Below are 19,843 nucleotides of genomic sequence, written 5' to 3'. Positions count from 1 at the left end.
CGTACCCTCTAGATCGGAATAATGAGGCCGCAGCCATCGACTATGACCGCCGGCAACGTTAAGTTTGACATGAATAAGGCAAGAAAAAAGATGTGGTATCATGTCTGCTTCGGACATTTTAATATTTTTATCTCGGAGTCCTACTTTCGTTCTGAGATCCTGTTCTCACGCCTCGCACCCTCCAACGACGGCAACGAGCACCGGCCATCGCCCTTGGGCTCTCACGGACGTTGCATTCTGACGAAAACGAGGAAAAAATTGGAAGTCCTTGGTTTCCGCCGCAGTTTTTTTGCCAGACAGACAGACCGCATCCCCGAACAAGGGGACGTTTCTGGGCGACGCTGAGACCTCGCGCTCCACTTGCGACTCCAATCTGAAGTACGGAACCTAGAACGCGTCTCGGACTGGTGCGTGCACGGCCTCCTAAAAGTAGGCCCTCGTTTTCCGCCTCATGAGGCCGTAGAGGCGTCTTGTTGTCGCCGGCAACGATCCTGGTGGTGCAACTATAGCGGTGGCGGTCGTGGCAGTCGCCTGTTCGGCTGCAAGTCGCTCTCCAGCTTGAAAGTCCACGCTGTTACTTGCGCCACCTAGCCTGATGATGAGATGATGATGAGAGTTATCAATGTGGCCAGGGTGAATTTCTGGAAGGCTTTATACCTTCTAGAAGATGAGGCCTTTCCCCGCCAAACGTCGTCACTAGGGGATCCGCGCAGCGTCGCCTACACCTTGCGTCGGGTATAACCGCCAGCGCGGCTTGCAGCGTCTCCCAACGAGCGGAACGCCAGTACGTGGTGACGCCAAGAAGGAAGCGTGTGGCGCTCTCGTCGAGCTGTAGCGCGTTTGGCGCTTGTGCAGAGGCGAGCAATGAGGTATCTCACCACGTAAGAAGAGGAAAAGGCGCGCTTCTTGCCTTCTTGGTGCTATTACTTCAACAGTCACGTGCAAGTGGCGGCTACATAAAGAATTCGGATGTTGTATCGGTAGTTCTAGCAGTAGGTAGAGTAGTTTAACTCTTTTCATGAGCATTTCGCGGCAGTGTTGCTGGTAGTGTCCCTCTCGAAAGATGTCCGACGGTGTCCATACGCGAAAATCCCACGTGATCCCCGGCCGAGAGTGATAGTGGTGCCGCCGCGCTATCACTCTTGCCAACCCCGTCATCTATTGCAAGACGCGTCAACGCTCCAGAACTCTCCTTTACACCCCCCCCCCCCCCCCCCTCTCCCTTCTCGCTGCCATCGCTTTGGGATTCTGGAATATTCTCAGGAGCGTCTAATAGCACTCGTTCTGTTCTACAGCTTTGTCCTGTCGCGTATGTTTCTTCACTTCGTCTTCATCGTTTGAGCTGTTTTATAATGAATGAGAGAAAAGCACTCGCTTTGTTCTCCCCCCTCACACACATGCAGAAGCACACCCACGCACCTACCCAAAGACTAAAGGGCGATTCACACACTTGCGTTGAGTCTGACCGAGTGCCGGGGTTGCTATGGCAACAGCTTTGTCGGGGTAAAAACCGGTTTTGTTGGCAAGCGAGGCAGCCCCGAGGAGAATATACAGAAGGGTAAAGGGGTGTCCAAACAGGACACTACAAAACGCGCGACTCTGACAAATCGTGAAAATCGAAGCGGGCGCTTTTATTTTTACGATTTGTCGGAGTCGTGATACTTTTTGCAGGAGTCGTGAAAATTTTCACGATCACGACTGCTCTCCTCGCCTCCTCCACTTTTCTCTGACATCACACGCCACCTGCATCATGCTCACCTCGCCAATGACCTCGCGTACCGCCGTCGCCTCGGCTCGAAGGCCAAGGGGGTCCGGCTTCGGGTGGATTTGGGACATTCCTGCGTCGAAGGGTGCGTTTCGCCTGCCTCGGATCTGCTTTCTTTGTCGAGATTCACTTTCGTCGTGATGGCGTCCGACGCGGTTCCGTATTGTGAGCGGAGGCCTTGAGCGATTGACCGACAGCCAACAGAGCGTGTGAGTGGCTCTCTGGACTCACGTGATGAGCAGAGCAAGGCCGCCGTGGAGGAAGCGAGGGGGAGATTTGACGGGGGGAAGTTTCCCCCCGGGAGCTTTGACGGAGGGAAATTTCCCTCCGACGGCCGGAAGCGGAGCGCTGCACGATTTGCCGGAGTCGTGAGTTTTGTAGTATCCTGTTTGGACAGGCCTTAAGCCCCACTAAAGTCGCTAAGTCCTGGAAGTGAAATGAGCGATTTCTCCTTGACCCCTCCGTTCTTGGCGAGCCGATCGAAATTCACTGGTGACGGGTAGCAAGCCGGTTCTCACAGGCAGCGAAGCGCTGATGTAGCGCTACTCACGTGCCGTCAGCTACATATCGTCTGCCATGAGCAACAGTTTTGGCGGTACGATACAAAGCTGGTGAACGCTTCCGTCAGCACGCGCTTAGCGCGAGGTCAGCACTATGGTTGTAGCGCTCCGCTGCATGTGTGAACAGGCCTTTATGGTGACGTTTCTTGTATACCGAGATTTTGCTATCCTCACACATCCACAAACAAGCGTACATACATCTTTGTACCACCACCACATGCTGTGCGGTGCTAGGAGGCACTGAAGAAATAATTTTACTGTCTTGAAATACGCAAGAAGAAAAATATAACCGTAAAAGATCCGTGGAAATGGGCATGATTGATAAGTTGATTGCATACGAAGTGCCATAGACGCTTATATTGGCAAGGAACGTTTCCAGTACCATGATGCTTCATGGTGATATTGGCGCGATTGGTTTACAACGACCCTCTGGAAGATTCGACGATTTTAATGAACCGCGGTGACGATTTCCATGGCAACGTAGACAGATCCTTCGAGGTTCTGATTGTCTGTATGTTAGTATCCGTTTGTGTCCGGCTAGCAGGTAGGTAAAGCAATAGCACTTTCCTAGGACCCAGTGACTTTAGGCCCCCCGAGAACTGCGCAAGAACAGCAGAGAAAACTATATGACACACGAGAGGCAGCGCGTAATCGACTTTCACACATCTCTTACAACTATTCTGCTATTCTAAAGCACATATTTCAACGAGGCAATAGAGCCGCCCCTATCAATTGCAGCACACTTCGTCGGGTTCTTTGCAATTTTTGTATTATGAACGCTGTGGTGTAATATTTTTGAAGAAAATAAAATGTCCCCTTCGTTGTGTCTTTTTGTGCGGACGTTTAGGCAGCTGAACTTCCACACGGCGTCGTATATGTACCGGCTGTAGAGGAACACTTCGACCAATAGGACTTCATTGCATCGTAGTAGTCGTTAGCCGCGTTCTAACACCCCAGATCATTACCGCGCACCACGTATAGGCTGGGTTTACACAATTGCATTCCTAGCGCATTGAATTGAGCAGGGAGCAATCACACGCACACCCTGTCTCCCTACTTCTTCCTTTCGTATTCGTCTACTACAAATCAAAATAGTCTAATTTGATGCGCTACAGTCCCATACATCTAGAAGCAGCCATTTATATAGGACGTTTTAACGTAGGGTTGCCGTGCAGAGCAGCAATGAAAGCCCCTCTATGCTGGGAAAGGTGGCGCCATTCATTGTTGTGGAAATGCTCGAAACTAGTGATGGGACGAATCACCGGAGATTCGGATTCGCCCAGATTCGGAAATTTCCGAACTTCCCGCTACGAATATTCGGCAGATTCGGAGATTCGTCCGATTCGTCGCTGGTTGAAGACGGCAGCAACGGCAGCGTGAACCTTGTCGTAAAGCTCGCGAACGCGGTCAGTTGTGTTTGTTTTTAGGTAATGTTACTGCATATAACCAGATTTCGTCTTGTTTATTTCAACGTACGTCGTATGGTATGTACTGTACTGTCATTCTAAACCCTGGCACACGCCCAGATCCAGCTGAGCTGATCGGTGTGGTTGACGTAGGCCTAACCAATGCACGGTCTCGGTTTGTGTGCGGTTTCGCGGTGATCGGTAAAATGTGGCGAAATGCTGCATATTATACATAATGTGGCGCAACGCACAATAAATATATTCAGGCAAGGAAATGATTCGTCTCCTCTAGAGCTGTGTATGTCTGTACCTGTAAGGCCCGAGAGCGAGATGAATGTTCGTAACAACTTCGACCGCGTACCGGCACCGGTAGGGAAGAAAAACGTCGCTAATTCGCACTGTCGTTTCTCCGTTCTCGGCAGCAAGTTTTGTGGACGTGAACTTTATTTGACGAAAAAGAAACAACACAGGGGTGTTTAACGTCGAAACAAACACAAACTAAATCGGATATCATTAACCAGAAAGGTACAAATGCAGTGCAGGGTACGGCGCAAGGAGTTTCAGGAATCAGGTTGTTTCCCTTGTTCCGATAATACCTCAGTGGACACACGTTGAAGATAATCGAATCGAACATACTCATTTGTGTGCCACTATAACGGTAATTATGAACATGAAATGTGTCAATACCGAACAGCACGTACGGCATCATCTCTTGCGGCGATGAAAACATGCACTTGTATTTCCACGTGCACCAAGCATGGGTCATAATCCGAAACCGAAACCAATTAAATTTTCCCACGCCGTCCTGGCTGGGTTCTCAACAAACATAAAAAAAAATATAAACAAAGCGGAACGTTTTATTTATTACTATGATATTATATTACAATATTATTTTGTGCACTTCATAGAATCTAGTGAATTTAATATCACGAAAAGTTGAAACACTCATCAACGTGATCTGGCAACCATGGCAACGCTCTGAATCTTTCCGAACTTTTCCGAATCGCTTGAGATTCGGCTACTCTTCCGAATCTTTACGAATCTCAAGATTCGTCTCCGAATCTCGATTCGGATAAAGATTCGTCCCATCACTACTCGAGACACGTGCCGCGCGCCACTTCTGGGAAGAACATGGCGCCCGAAATCTATACTCTGTTTCATAATTAGCGTGCAACGCTGTCAAAGCTGCTGGCGCGAGCGCGTGACCTCATCTATAGTTTTGTTTGCGCGAGAACGCGTGCAAATGATCAATGAGATCAAGCCCCATGATCGCGTCAGTAGCTTTGACAGCGTTACACGCTAAGTATGAAACAGAGTATAGTTCAGTGCTGCGCGTGGCTGCGCTGTGCCGCCATAATCTTTCCAAGGGCTGCACATTGCACGTGCCTCATGCATCGACGCAAATTGCGCTACTTTTGAAACATAAATGCTGTCGTGATCTCGCGCAGTGACTTCAGAGAATGCTCCTCAACGCGCGCCAGGCGCCGTATACCTGACCACGGTAGCACTACTATTAGGGGTATATTGAATCCCCGCCAATATAGACGCTTTGCAGCAGCTGTGCATCGACGCCGGCATAACTGACCTTCAGTTTTTGTTTCCTCTTATTCCGTTTATTTCACTTCATCATTACCATAGCAGGCCAGGTTGTTGCCACATTAGATTCAACTGTGTCCTTTTCTAAAGCGACGATCCTCTACAAAGGCCGATGCCTTTGTAGAGGATCGTCAACTAGCGTTTCAGTTGCTCGGCATCTCGGCAAGACAAGAGAAGGTCAGCAATGGCGGCTGTAATTTGGCGCGTGTGTAAAGAGTTTCAAAACATAATCAAGAAAACTGGAGGATGCTCGTGTTTTTTTACGAAGATCAATCTTTCGGAAAGTTTGCGATGTTTGAGTGTACAACGCCATGTATAACTCAACTGATTCGAGAGTTCTTTTTTTCTTTTTATTATTATTGTTCTTTGCTCAGCTAGGGTGACCTAGCGTCCTCGCTTACCAGCAAAACAATCCGTCGTAAATTTCGTCGAGTCTTCCGTTCATTCCCTCGTCCGTCTACTGCAGCCAGTGCCTCGAACGTGCGAAGGCGCCGTTCCTCCGACAAAACGCCGAGGAAGGCGCGGAAGGGACGGAGCTCCAAGAAGGCCACCGGTTCCCCTTCCCTGTGCGCGCATCATTGAAATGTCGCCGACGGGCGCGCGGCAAAGCACCTAGATCGATCATCGTCTTGGCCGAGTCGAGTCGCCTTGGCGCCCCCCCCCCCCCCTTGTTTCCGCCGAGCAGCTATATGCTCCGCTCAACTCCGAGCTGACGGCGCGTCGGAATCCAACTGCTCGTTGCACCAGTCGTAAGCCTATCCTTCACCACGTGACAACGCTCTCGCCAATACACACGCGAAGAGAGCGTGGTCAGGTGATAAAAAGGACTATGCTGATTGGACCGGCGAGCACGTAGCTTCCACCGCACTGTCGACTGATGTTGAGAAGACACACATAGCGACGCCGTCGCCTCCGCTCAATGCGTGCCGCCGAATTTCTGGCTTTCTTCGCTCTCTTCCAGCACGACTTCTCGTCGCCGTATATTATCGTTACACGCGCACCGTGTGAACGCGGTTTGTAAATGTTAGTATACGTTTGTCATATCGTTCGTCGCGTATTATGTGCACGCACATTATTGCCAGCGTGTTCGGTCAACTCAAATAACGTTTTCTTTTACCGCCACAGCCGTTCTTGTTGAGGTTTTGCGGCAGATCCCGGGTATGTTTCGCGAAGGGTCGTCGTGGCACGTGGTGTCATAGCGTCACGGGGTGTGACGGAGTCATGTGAAGTCACGTGACGCGGTGAAGTTTAGCGGAGAAATTCCGCCACTAAACCAATCGGCAAAATACCCGCGCGCAGTGTGATCGTCTCAACATGTAGCAGCACAGAGAGTGTGACTGTCTGTTCTACTACGTGCACATTCTGCGTGCGACAGTTAGCTCGGGAAGCTTTTCTTGGAGCACGCGCTTCTGCAGCCCACTTTACTTGACACGAGGACATTGTTTTGCAGCAATAGTTTTATGGGCCCTTCTCATCACTGGAAATGGCGTCCGTTGTCGTTGTTGTAGTTGTAACAGGGCGTCAGGGGCGTCCGTCGCGATATTGAGATTGGCAACTGCTTAATAAAGATCGCCTTCCGCTCTCGAAAATTGAACCTGGGTCCGCTGCATTTAAAATAAAAACGCGTTACCACAAAACTTCTTTTTTTTTTTTTAGGACGCAGCTTTTAGGCATTTGTTACCGTGTTTCGCGGCGTCGGTGTCGGCGTCGGTGTCGGCGTCGGCGTAACCGCACTAATAGTGAGAAAATTGACGTCACGTGACCTCAACACCAATTCAATTCCCCGCTAAATTTTGCGGAGAATAAAATTGGTGTTGAGGTCACGTGACGTTAAATGACGTTATTTTCCCCGCTAAATTTAGGGGCAAACTGACATGGAGGAGGGGAGAGGAGGCGACGAATGGGGAGGGGAAGGAGGAGGGGAGGAGGAGGGTTTACAGAGGAGAGGAGGGGCATACCCTCTCCCCGTACCCTCCCCTTCTCCTCCTCAAGAGCTGCGTTCTAATTTCGCATTACAGATATTTGTAAACGTCTCATTTTTAAAGGAGGTTTATCTGCATTATCACACTATTGAACAGTACACACATAAAATCAACAAAGAATCGGTTACGTATGTCACAGACTATAATTAAGACGTTGGGGCAAGTTATATTGTAAGGCAGATAATTTCCGTTGACACAAATTCCAATTTACCTCAGCTAAGGCTTGGTTATTCCTCGTTAAAAAATTAACATTATAAAAATATTTTGGTGTTATTTCAGCTATATATATTGAATCTAGCTCAAATCATGTCAGCTGAACGACTTAGGCTTTGTACAAGAGCTATGCCGCGGCATTAGCAATCCGCTTAATTATAAGGTTTTTGTGGAAACAAACGTGAGTATGGGTCTGGAGTTGTGCCCGTTAGATGACCCCAGTTGCTATTAGCCCCGAGAAGTTCGCGTGGCGCCCCCTTACGGCGAACGGTGGTGACGTCACGGCGAGGAGAGAATTTTTCCCCGACTCGCCCCGCTCGCCCTGTGGAGGCTGTGACGACGCAAGCTGACGGCGCGCTCGTTTCTATTTAATTATTTTTTTGGCGTGTTTTTCGTGGGAAGTGTAAATTTTTATATGTGCCTTTATTGGGGTATGGCCTGTAGCTACAGGCGAAACTTCAACCAACATTTTAAGCATGGTTGACAGGGCAGGCAACGCATGGATCGCAGCTGGTATATGAAAATAAAGACATTTGGCCACAATTGCAGGATCATCACTATAGATTTACATCTCGCACAATAAATGCTGCTGATGGTCTGAATGAATTGGCAGGTTATGTATTCTATATTTTTTTGTATCTCCGTTTTTAAACAAGGTCACCCGAGCAGAAAAGCTGCAGGCTGCTCGAGCAACATGCTAAATACAGTCTGAGCGATAGGGAGAGAATCATAAGTAAGACAGCCCAAGTGCAGGGACAAAGTAAAAAAAAAACAAGGAAAATTTATTATATACGTTGCTCGCATTTGACCTTTGCTGGATTCTGATAGTATTTCAGTAGACTACACGTGTGGTATCTGTGGACTTGTTTATATCAACCCTTAAGTAATGTATAACAAACGTAAGCGAAGGTATCTAGCTGGTTATTAGTCCCTTAAGCCCTAAAATAGAGATTTTACTTAAATTTAATTGTCCTGAAGCTAAAATATCAGAAGCTTTTCTTACGCAGACTGTCGCCCTTCACAGGTTCCACATTTTCTGCTGCTAGTGCTGCATCTACCACTGGACAGACGTTCGAATGCTTGTTTTTACTCCTGTTTTCCTCTGTTGTCAGAGACTCCAGCTGTAGGGAGTTTGAAGGCTGAGGAAGCTTTTGGGGACCTGCAGCAGTGTCTCTTTTAATTGGAAATGACAATTCAGACTAAACAGTGTTTTTTTCGAATACCCAAGGCTGGAATAAAGGATGTCAAGAAAAAGTATAAACATTCCAAATACGGCACTATTGCTGTGCATATTTTGGGCAGTTCAATTACTTCAATACATATCATACAGGCAACTGGGGGCAATTAAGCCGTTTTTGCAGCTACCATACAAACTAATTTCCAGTAGTTGTGCATCTTCTAAGAAATATGCTTGCATACGTGTATAAACCATATAATTAATTCACGAAGGAGCTACATTTATGCAAAACAACCCTGTTCCACGAGCACTTCAAAGATCATCAGACGCAGGGCCTTTAATGCATCTGCGAACCAGCGCATGCAGAGTGGCAGCGCTGAGTCGGGGTCGCGAGCTAATTTGCCGACCACCCAAAGGCCCATGATATCAATGCCACTTCAAATGCCTTGAAAGCGGGATGTAATATCGTCCCAAATCATGGACATGCAAGGAACGAAATTCCAGCGTCTGAAACACTTGCGCCACCGCTTCACCGACCCCTCGCAAGATTGTCTTGTGTCGTGTGGACGGACGGGAAGGTTCATCGGCGGAATCGTCTACGCCGATAGCTTTCAGGATTTGTAACCCAATTTTAAAGGTAAAAGGGACAAGCAGGCTTATAAAATGCACGGAAGCACGTCAATATCGGCCTAACTCAACGTCTTGTACATCGGGTAAACGAAGTCCAGCTCCTCGAAGAGCTTGCGGCACACAACGCCAAACCAGAAAACCGGTGCTGGGAAGCGAGCCGATGCGAGATCGCGGAGCGCAGTCCTCCGCCTGACGTCACGGTACACCTCAGCCAATCAGGGCGCGGCGACCGCAGCGACGCTTGTGTTCGCTCTCGGGGCTAATGACGTCGAGATAGAAAATTATTTATCATTCTCAGTTCATTCCAAATTGAATCGGAAGTAATTATTGGAATTCAAACCTTGGGCTATAGGTGGCGCAAGCCGCCGCCCGTATTCAAAGGGATCAGCCGTGTCCATCCATCCAATGCCACTTAGAAGACGGCCTTGCGCATTACGTCATCGTTAGTGGATCCCTGAGCAGCCGCAAGCGGCAAACGCGCTGAAACTCGACGAGAACACGGCGCAAAGCGGCAGACGTGGGTGTTTCGGCGTCGCCTCGTGCTAGCTTCGCGCTTGTTCCGAGACACTGAACGACGGGCTGACGACGGCGATCACGCGTTTTGCCCTTCGTCGAGAGGGAACTACGAGATGCATGCTCGTGAGGACGCCGATGATTGTCCCGACGACTTCGCTGTAACGTGTCGCAGATATCGCTGTGACTGTATTAAGAATCAACAAAAGACTGCTCTACTTTTTTTTTCTCTCTCCTCTCGTGTGACGCGTATGTGCCAGTTCACAGCTAAAACTCACAAACGGAAATTAAAAAAAAAAACATTGTGTTTTTAATGCAATTAAGTGTCCTCCTTGTTCTTCTTCTCCAGGGGTTATTTTCGTCAGCATAGTGTGTTCCCATTTTTTTTTTTTTTTTTTTGTTCTGAACGTTAGTAAAAGCACATGAACGGTGTTCATGTCGGTTCCGGTTTTGGTGTACGTCCCTAGTTTTTACTTCCGTTCAAAACCTCCAAGAATGCTCGTACTCGTTTAACCAAAACCTCACTGAATCATTAAATACTTATTTTTAACTTGCCTCGATCATTTTGATAAACCCGGAGAGCACAGTACACGTCGTTGTGGGGAGCGGGGGGGGGGGGGGGGGGGGGGGAGGCTTATCGCACCCGCAAATCTATTTACTGGCCTTAGAACTTGGCCTTTGGTTATCTGGTTCATACCGATTAAAAAGCTCAAAAGCGCGAGCAAGACGAGGAAAATGAAGACACAAAGACATGTCGTGTCTTCATTGCCCTCGTTTTGTTCCCGTTTTTTAACGCTTCCATGAGTATCTATGGGCTGCTGTGCTAAGTCGTGACGACTTACGCCCGCTGCGCTATCCGTTGGAGCGTTATGATCTGCCCTGTGACGCTGTGGGATCATGCAGGGAGCTACGCTTCGCCGTTCGGGAGCCGGCTGCGCACCACGATGCTGTAGGATCGCTTCGTTGTTCGGGAGCCAGCTGCGCACGAAGACGGTCGCCTGTTCACGTAGGCGCTACCGCCAAACAGCAGAACCAAATATCAGTCATATTTGGTCCCGCTGTTTACGTTCTTTTTTACTTTTTTACTTGCTCTCGTGGTGACGAGCAAAGCCGTCGAGCTGCAGATTTGTTGGGCCGGAACTTGATTCAAACTGAGCCGCTTGGAAAAGTCTCGCTCGTTGTAATGAATTATGCTTTATTATTATTACGTACGACTAATTATAATAAGAATACCTTCTATTTTGAAACTTAGGCATTGCCTATGAATCATGCCTTATGTTGCCATGGCCCGAGTGTAACGCTTTTTCCGAATACCCCAGAGCTAGTGACAAATGCGCCTTGTGTAGATACACTATTAGATCTCATTTTCCCCTTCATCTTCATTTACAACGCCTACACACACACACACACACACACACACGAGCGTGACACTTTTCGTGTGATATCCACCCCATAAACATAATTCGCGTTAAAATCCATTCAACACTATACCTCGTTTCGCCGTACGTCTTGCGAGACTAATTGAGCAGCGCCAAAAGGGCAACGTCTCAACGGTTGCTGTCTTTCTCTTCATGCTGATTTGCCGGCTATTGCGATAGAGCGCAGAAAGTGTGCCGTGACTTTTCGTTTTTAATCTGCGTCTGCGTGTGTTTGCGTGTCTTATAGACTCCTTTCGTAATTCACGTGCCGATTATTAGAAGGTCGGAACCATTATACAATGGCGGAACAACTGCAACAGAAACGTGCAGGTCACTCGATATGTTAGGGAACGTCAGAGCTCGGCCAACATTACTAGCCGACGAGCCGATCAAATTAAAGTCCCTTGATACTTCTTTTACAAGTAACAACAACCAATACAAATGACCAAGCACATTCCGCTGGAACAAAATGGCGGCGTTCAGTTCAAAAATCTGCTGTGCGCCTCCATTCGCGTCCTAAAACCGGCACCGTCACGCAGTCGGCGCTTCAAAGAATGTCGCTGCTTGTATACTTCGTTTCACCCTAAGTCCAGACGCAGGTGACGCTACGGGCTGATGGGACCAATCAAACAGCGCCATAAACACACCATCACGGTGCTCCTCATGTTTCAGTTCTTGTTATATCATCGCTGAACCAATCATAAACAGGAAAGGTCCAGGGACCGACGCTTTTCAAGCTGACTGATTATAGTCGCATTAACTCGTAGCATCGGCTGCGTCTGGACTTAAGATGAAACGAACTATATGCTCTTATCTAGAGACTTTAGATCAAACAGCGTTGAAAGTGCAACGTCACTGCGTGCGCGCTCATCACTTTTTTCCGTGGGTGTGTTTTTTCCAGTGTGCCTTTGGGGGGGGGGGGGGGGGGGGGGGGGAGGGGGGAGGGGGGAGGTTGAGGCCCGCCATTGTGCAGGGATTTCACAGCTGCCAACAGAGGGAACTATTCGAAAGGGGTCTACAGCCTTTAGGAAGTTTTAGAATAGGGGACTCCAACGTGTTGAGTCCGCCTGAGCAGCTTGGGGCGTCGCACTGCGGATGCGCCGAAGTTCTGCTCCTGTGCAGTGTGACGCGCAAAGTTGTTCGAGTGACCCAAAGTGTAAGGGCCCTGTTTTCTAAAACTCTCTCGACTTTACTGGCAAAACAAAGTGCAGCATCTCGAAATTGATACGGTGCTTTCGTGAATTTGCTTGCACATAGCATTCCGGGTAAATCTTGTGAACATCCCCCCAGAGCAGTGCGTCAAGAAAGTAGAAAAAAAACACGCTTACGCAAACACGAAACCGTCGAAAACATAATATCGTATTTGCAGTTCCGAGCATGCGCCTTGTAGCAGCCACTCTCTGCTTCCGAAAAGAAAAAAGTGCAAAGACTATCATTGACCTCATTGCAAAGCTAGATTTATTTATCACGCCTTCTCATCTCTGCGTTTACTCAGCCATTGTTCTTCGTGGATCATGCCTCATGGAGGGATATGCCCATCAGGCAGTATCGAAACCGCTCCAACCACTTATTTACTACCTTGTGGAATGCCTAAATGTCAGGAGAAACAAAGCACACAAATTTACGGCACTATAATTTTATTTCATAAAATCCTCGATAATACGTTTCTGGGCCGGTAAATCCTGGTTTAAACCTTCTTATGTCAAAACAAGTATTGCGACTTTTGAAGGGAACACAATTGGTTGTCACTGTCATCATATGATCTCTTACTACGACAGTCAATGGGAGCGAGGTACTACCCACAAAGCAGCTCTACTGCGGCGGTGATAGTATTTAAATGTGATCACTTCACGTTGACGGCATCGCTACTATTTTTTTGTGTTTGTTGCTTTCTGGCATTAGCATTTTCCTTTATAGAGGACTATCTTTATACGTTTGTACCGTATTTCACCTTAAAATAGTCGAAACTTATGGGAAGAACTTTAAAAGAACCTCCGAGGGGCAAACGTTTTAAATAGACTTGGTGTTTAGATGGTCTCCGACGTTTCGTAAAAGTACTTAGCTTCTTCAGCACCTCAGTAGTTTCACAAAGAGACTTAACTACTTCGAGGTCTTGAAAAAGCTACATCTACCAACAGAGTTTTGTAGCTCCGGCTACCTTTCAAGGAGAAGCTTCCGGCAACGAGGCCCCTCCGAAGCTTCCGGCAACAAACAAATCAAATTTGGCGGTTTTATGTGCCAAACCAACAAAGTGCATCTGGCACACCCCAGTGGAGGACCGAGGATCCATTTCGACCAACTGGGGATACTTTGCCGTGCAACCGAAATCTCGGTTCGATGGCGCCTTCTCCGCAATCAGCCTTCGTTAGATTGCGGGCACCACGGCCTGGAATCGAGCCCGCAACCTGTGGGATGCGTAGGCCAGCGCTCTACCTTGGAGCCGCAGGAGGCTTTGAGTAGCTGGCGTTCGCAATGAGCAAGCTTCTAGAGAAAAACGTTGGCGCGATGTGGTTGAGATGCTGATCGAGCTCTTTGAAATCAGTGCTGTACAGTACGTTCTCTAGAGTCAGGAACGAAGTCGCCCTTCTCGCTTCCTTAATGAACAGGTTCCCGCTCCAAGTTTCGTTTAATTTTGAAAAGAACTCACCTGACTGTTGTAGTTCCAAGAATATAACATTTCACTATATTTAACTTAGCTTTGTTAACCTTTACTTTCAGTTAGGTTCGACTCATCTCTTCTAAAAATAAAGGAAAACAGAATTTAAAAAACAAAATACTGCAGTATTTGAGAGATTAAGCCTTAGGGCAAAGCTTTGAAAGACAAAGCTGCAACGTGAATTTTCTGTTTGCTCGGGCGTGCTCCGGGAGTAAGAATATGCGTGACGAATTAATATCAAATATCTGTACCTCTAAAGTCTAACTGAGAAAAAAAAAAAAAAAGAAACAGCCGTTCTTTTTATCGCTTTGTACAGGGAAGGTATCGGGTTCTCGTCTCAGTTTCACTCATGTGGAAGGGTAACGGAGACTTTCTTAGGTTCCTACGATAATTTGTTGCGACGTATGAACTGCAAGAGAGCAAAAAATCGTGCCTTTCTTCCACTGTCTCGGCAGAAGCAGTGGTGACACAGAATTTGACGCACCGCGCCCAGTTAGATGCGATCGGTGCGCCACCGTTTCTGTCGCCGCGGCAAGTCCGGCATCATTCATAACTCCTACAGCGAGACATAACGGAACGGAGAAGATGCAAGAGTCGCGCCGCCCAGTGGTTTCCTCGCGAACAACCCCAAAAAGCATCCAAGTTTAAAAACAAAAGTAAACAAACAAAAATACGCTGACGGGCGCTCTTTTTTTTTCCGTGACGTCAGAAACATTATGATTTCTTTTCTTTTCTTTCTTTTTTTTTTTGCTGAAGTGGCTTCGTGGAGTTTTTTTAGGGCATCCAGATGCTCTGCTGCAGTTCTCGCGTCAAAACAGATTGGAGAAGGCACGCGTTGCAAGATTGCGGTGTTTTCGGAACGCCGTTCTCCGCCACAACAGATGCCCGCCCGCCGACGACGAGGTCTTCTAGTGTGGGCACGAGTGCCGTTCCGCCGGTGGTCGAGGTCGTCTTTCGTCGGGCGTCCTCCGCTCAGAGCGGTGCCGTCGTCCGCTTCCTGTTTACGCGCGTCTCGGGAGCACCGCGGGCGGCCTTGCCTGCTCGGCCCGACCTCGTACGCCGACGTCCGTCCGCCGCCGGTGACGTCTGACGTCGCTCAGGATCGCCGTGACGTCACCGAGGGCTCTGCCGTCTGACTCACGCAACCACGGCGCCGCTCACTGACGCAACGAAGCGTCGTCGTCGCCGTCGCCGCGCTGGCAGAATGAACGCGCCGACGTCTACATAGTTCATGTCCAGTAATGGAAGGGCTTCGCTGCTTGATATGCACGTGTTAGAGCGTGGCATGTTGCCGTGACATCATCGTGTACGTCGGAACTGAAACTTTTTTTTTTGTGTTGCTTGCCGAAAGGAGCGGGTGCAAACGCGTGGGAAAAGGGGTAGAGCGGAAGAGGGTTTTTAATTAATGCGGTGTGAGTTTTAACAGAAGTAAGGTGGATATTCGCGTAGCCGTACCGTGAAGTCCCCAGCGCCTTTTTTGTCATTCGTGTTCCCCCACTCGGCCTCCTCTCCACCAACTGTAAGCCACGTGAAGACATGTCAGTGCTCACCGCACGCGCCTCCTCGCTCACAGATTAACTAATTGCGTCGTAGTATAGAAAAGGTGTCAAGAACACAAAAAATGCGAAAGCCTCACGTTACCCCAAAATAAATTTAAAAAAAAAAAAACTTTCAGAAGCATTAGGACTGTCTGCTTCTGGCCCACATGTGCGTAGATATCGCGAGTGAAATCCGCTACACACTATGTTCATTTCCTTTAAAGATTGCTTCGTTTAATTCATTTTTATAAATGTGAAACTACAAAGCGAGCGAGAAAATCCGTCAAGCTGCTAAACAATTTTTTTTTTTTCACCATTCGTGTACTGAGATGGAAAATAAAGTTTTCCTTTAATCTAAAGGCTTGTTCACACACCTGCGTCGATTGCGTACACGACAACCCGAATGTTGTTAGTTTTGAACGCTTTAAGGACATGTTAATAGGAATAATCAAGAACTCCTAACGGTACAAACGTCGATCGTGGCGGAAACACGAGAGAGCGGCGAGAAGCAAGCTAGAAATCTTCGAGCGAACTCTTGTGAGCATAAAGAGCGACACAGTCACTGACAGATCGAGAACGCCGGAGACGCGTTTATATTGTCCCGCTTCAAGCGTGTGCCTTTTACTTTTGATACCTCTTCGGTGCCTTGTGAGCTTCGAGCGTGCACGCGCAGCCTAGAAGCACGACGAAGGTCAACAAGCGCGTATTGAATGCATAGAAAGAGGCCTTCTATCTTTCTAGTCTTGAAAGTGACTAGAGCGCGAAGATGTAGTCGCTGGTTTTCGCACCTTCTCTTTTGGAGCAACAAGGATAGATCAAAACTACTCACGCATGGAGGAATACGCTTATGTTGAGCGTCAATCTATGCGATCCAATTTAGCGCTTTTCATAAACCCGTATGAGCAAATGGAAAAACTAATGTCATCGTCATCATCTGTGTTCGTGCTATTCATGTCGCGTACTTGGGGCGAACGAGGGGCTGTCCACAAGATAATATTTTGCATTTCTAATCGAAGCTTTCATCGCAAGTTTTCAGCGTTGTTTTCGTGTTTATTTTTTATCGCACAACTGTAACTTGTTTTGCGTAGGCTCTGGTCTTTGTTAACAAAACTTGACCTTACAGGTACCTCATGCATACACTGAATAAATTTGAAGTAATCTCGTTTGGGGTTTTCGATGAAGATCCCAGAAATGGTCACTCCTCGACGTCCTGGTGCCAAGGGTGGTCCCGAAAACGTCGGTTAATACTCTGTGTTGGTCTTGCCCGTTTCCTGAATTGTATACCTACCGTTAACAATCTACGAGAAAATTCGATTTACTAGACTGCAGAGGCTTCAAAGTAGACCGATGCATATTATTTGCATTATTTAAAGCACGCGCAGTATCAGATGGAGCTGTCGGTATTCTGTCAATACTTGTCAACATCAAACTGTGGACGTCATGCTCACCGAACCTAAATAGGGTGACATTACTGAAAATATGATAAAGTAGTATATATGAGAAATAGAGACGAAGAAAGATTGAAAGAATATCACAATTACCTGCTGTAATTTCATTTTTTTTTTTTTTTTTTGTATTGAAGTAACGTGTTTCCTAATTATTTAGAGGCTGGCTTCAAGTTTAGCCTGACAGAAACCTCAAACTGATTTCGTAATCTTACGAGAACAGGCTACAAAAATATACAGATGACCAATAATAAGCTCCCATTAAGGAAAAAGGTACCAAGGTGCTTGCGAGGTAAAAACGTAGCGCCTTGGCACTTCGTCGTCGGAATATCCGTTGGGAGTAGTTATGAGGTCGACTTAACGAATATTAAACCTACTTCACTATTGATCGGAGATGAGAGAAAGAGTCGGCTGCCTCCGAACGACTAAGCGAAGGCTAGCTCTCTTATCAACGTGCCTATCTTCGATCCCATCTAACGTGTCAACTTTTTTTCAATGCTGAAGAAGCAAGCGGAATACTTGCGCTCGAACATGAAACGCATCACAAAAAAACCACGAGGGCCTTGCTGCCTCCCAAGAGTTTCCCCTCTTCATCAAGGAACGGAATATAAGACACAATAAAAGGGTTCTACTGAGCTGCTTAGACGACTGAGTGCGAGCTATCGCGCCTAGATTTAAAGGTGTGAGTAATCGTTCCAATAATTATCGCCGACGTCGCCTTAGTAACCTATTGAAGAGAGGATTTCATCATTAGTATTCCCCGCTATCGTCGCCCAGTTTCTTCCTGCGGCAAGTCGTTTCCTGCGAAGCTTGAGGTCTTTCGTCGAGAAGGCAAAACCTTACGCGATCACCAAACTTTCAGCTCGAGCGTTTCCGCACGCTTCTCCGCCTTTTTTTAGATTAGATCAATCTTGTCTTGAGGTCGACTTCATAACCAAAAAAAGGAGAGCCTGCACTGTCTATACTCTATTTCTCCTTATGATGTACCGCAAAGAAGGCTACGACCGCGACTTCCTTGCTCTAGTGCGCATCTCCGCGGCACAAGCTCTCGTGCACCAAGGGCAGCTGCCAACGCTATGAGCTCGCGCTTCTAGCCTTCGCTGCGGTACAACATAAGGGGAAACGGAGTATAGTTGAAATCAGCTACATCTGATCGCACCACTGACATACCACCTGTCAGGTGAAACCCGGAATACATTTTTTGAACGAATTAGGACCGGGCAACAAGGAAACTGAATTAGTTGGGACTAGTTAGAGTACATTGGAAAGACCTGCATTGGGGTCTTATTACGCTTAAGTAGCTTGAGCCGAAAAGGGCTCGAGAAAAACGTCGGAGTGTGTTTCAGTAGATTTTACTATGACCTCCGACCGTTTGACTAAAAACCTAAATTCCCAGAATTTTTTTTTTTTTTTTTTTTTTTTGGGGGGGGGGGGGGGGGGGGGGAGGGCAGAACTACGATTTTGTTTCTGATATGTCCGTACACCCTTTCAGAATTTCCACGGGCCAGCTTTGACCGCGGTTGTGTTCTGCTTAGATTTTACTGTGATAGTCCTGCTGCAACTTTGATCGATGATCAGGTTTGGAATTTAGTGCAATATTACGATAGGCAAAACAGGACGGGAAGTAATGTGACTAAGCATTTTTTTTTGTGTGCGAGATTAAGCTATTTTAGATTGAAAGAAACGTTTGCTAACGAAAAATGAACGGATCTTATTTGCACTGAAGTCGTGTGCGCCAGATATCGTGGAGCAAGCTTGACTGAACTGGATTTACTCAAATAGTACCCAATTGGTCAGAAAGATGCTCTCACAATTATACGGGTTGCGATATAAAACAAACACACGAAAATGCGATAATTTTATTACTAAAAAAAAATTTGAATATAGTTACTAATCACGTGAGAACATCAGAGGAGTGCTCGAGTTGTACCGTCTCCAGCCCGAGCTTCCTACACTTTCAGAAATTTGTCGGTGCGATCTACGGAGCGAGCTCGGCCATTCACAGTTTATATCATATGTTTAACCTTTAAAAAATTATCTATGCTGTGGCATTGAGCTGGGTGAAACGTAATTCCATAGGGCGATAAACTAGTAGAAGATGCTGAGTGCGGAACCGCGTGGGGGAGTTTCAAGTCCGATCAAGCAGGCGTGAAAAAAACTGACCCGCTGCGCTAGGTATGGGGATGTTGGATAGAAGTACAGTTTTTAAAGTGATACAATCTTGGCTTGGATAACGGCTTGACTGGTATTGACCGTACCACACTAGTTTTAACAAAGTAAGTCAGGAACAAATATTGCTGGGCGGTGTTTTATTGGTGAACCTTATACGACTGGTTGTCACGACCAGAAATTGACATTACGGGACACGTCAGGGGAGACGTACAACAAGTGTAAAGGAACTTGCTGTTGGGCTAGTTGGTGTTGACTGTATTGAACTATGGTTAAAAGTGCTAAAAAAAAAGACAAACACGAGCGCCCGTGTTTGTTTTCGTTCTTGTGTACGTCTCTTTTAGCGCTTTTAACCATGATTCAATACAAACAAGTGTGAATGTGCCGTGCAACATATGCTTGTGACAGTTTGTTTGAACCGAGAGCGACTTAATCAACGAGAAATACAACTGTATTTCTCGTGCGTTATGTCGAAATGCAAAAAAAAAATATCAGAGTGGAGAGCAGTACTCGAGATTTTAAACTTCATATGACTCATGTAGGACTTGGATGGTGCTGGACTGTGAAAAATGATTAAACGAAGCCTGGATAAGCTTGTCTTCTTAGACAGTGATTGATCAAATCGACGGTATCTTCTGGCTTTATTATTCGTAAGCACTCAACACAAAAATAAAATTAGCTAAACTAATTTTTTTTTTTTTTTAAAGGTAATGTTTTATAGTTCTGTGCCGTCAGACGTGAATTTGTCCGAAACAAAACGGAGTTGAACCACGTT

The sequence above is a fragment of the Ixodes scapularis genome, unplaced genomic scaffold (genome assembly GCF_016920785.2).
Source record: "Ixodes scapularis isolate PalLabHiFi unplaced genomic scaffold, ASM1692078v2 PGA_scaffold3__209_contigs__length_174095766, whole genome shotgun sequence".
Classification (NCBI taxonomy): domain Eukaryota; kingdom Metazoa; phylum Arthropoda; class Arachnida; order Ixodida; family Ixodidae; genus Ixodes; species Ixodes scapularis.
Note: the sequence above shows the minus strand (reverse complement) of the source record.